At 24.0% G+C, this 1,070-nt stretch overlaps 1 long non-coding RNA gene across 1 annotated transcript; it reads left to right on the forward strand.

The window, feature by feature from the left end:
• The first annotated feature begins 612 nt into the window (after window positions 1-612).
• Window positions 613-917, forward strand: LOC109861362. The gene is made up of 2 exons (XR_002250952.1): window positions 613-791; window positions 870-917. It is a non-coding gene; the product is annotated as an uncharacterized LOC109861362 (long non-coding RNA).
• The last annotated feature ends 153 nt before the right edge of the window (window positions 918-1,070 follow it).

A 1,070-nucleotide genomic window follows, 5' to 3' on the forward strand; every position in this document is an offset into this window, starting at 1 on the left:
AGTTAAAATAGTTAAGATAATTTTCTATAAAAAACTNTTACATTATATCTAAATAGTTTTCCTTTGATATGTAAAAAAACAATAATTAAATTAATGTTTTTATACAGTACATATACACGTACATAACAAATTTAATANATTTGTCACATTTTTTTACAACTAGTTTGTGATACAGACGAGAATGATGCTGTGCCTCGTGAGCCCATTTCTTTTTCAAATAAATATACGATAGGTTAGCCAATACAATTTTTTACCATATTTTCTACTTTTTATCATTTTCACAAAAATTACAATTTTTTATTTTAACAAGACAACAGAGTTTACAACAAAAACAGCAAAACCGTATTCCTTTAAAAAAACAAGGAAACTTATGTAGGAAAAAAGAAACTCAAAATGCTTCTACAGTATTTCCTGAAGCAATGGAATATGATACTAATATGGAATACGATACTGATAGAAGTAATGTTTATTTACATTCAAAGTTGTTTTTTACATTATCTAAAATTTTCCTTTAATATGTGAAAAAACAATAATTAAATTAATGTTTTTATACAGTACGTATATATACAAAAACTTTAATACATTTGTCATATTTCTTTAAAGTAGATTTTGATATAGACGAGAATGATGCTGTGCTCTTTTCTTCTTTAAATAAATTTACGAAAGGTTAGTTAATATAATTTTGTACAATATTGCTTAAAGTTGATCAGTTTTACAAAAATTATAAATTTTTTTTATTTAAACAGGACGACAAGGTTTACAATTGCAAAAACTCTTGCAGAATAAAGACTGTGAGTAATATAAAAAAAGTTGGAGTTTTATTAGTTTTCCTTAATATAATAACTTCTCATGCAACTATATAATTTCAGATTTTAAGAAATTTGTTATATCGGAACTTCTTGAAAATGCATCACATCAAAAAAACTTTCACTATTCTTCATCAAAAGAGCACGATCAGTTATATTTTGATAATCTTCCGTATATCGATAATGTGGAATCTTTAATGCAATTTGATAACAAGTTAAAAACTGACAAAGTTTACAGAAATAAAGTGGTAAGTTAATTAAAAA

Source organism: Pseudomyrmex gracilis, unplaced genomic scaffold (genome assembly GCF_002006095.1).
Source record: "Pseudomyrmex gracilis isolate BER0280 unplaced genomic scaffold, ASM200609v1 scaffold_703, whole genome shotgun sequence".
Classification (NCBI taxonomy): Eukaryota; Metazoa; Arthropoda; class Insecta; order Hymenoptera; family Formicidae; genus Pseudomyrmex; species Pseudomyrmex gracilis.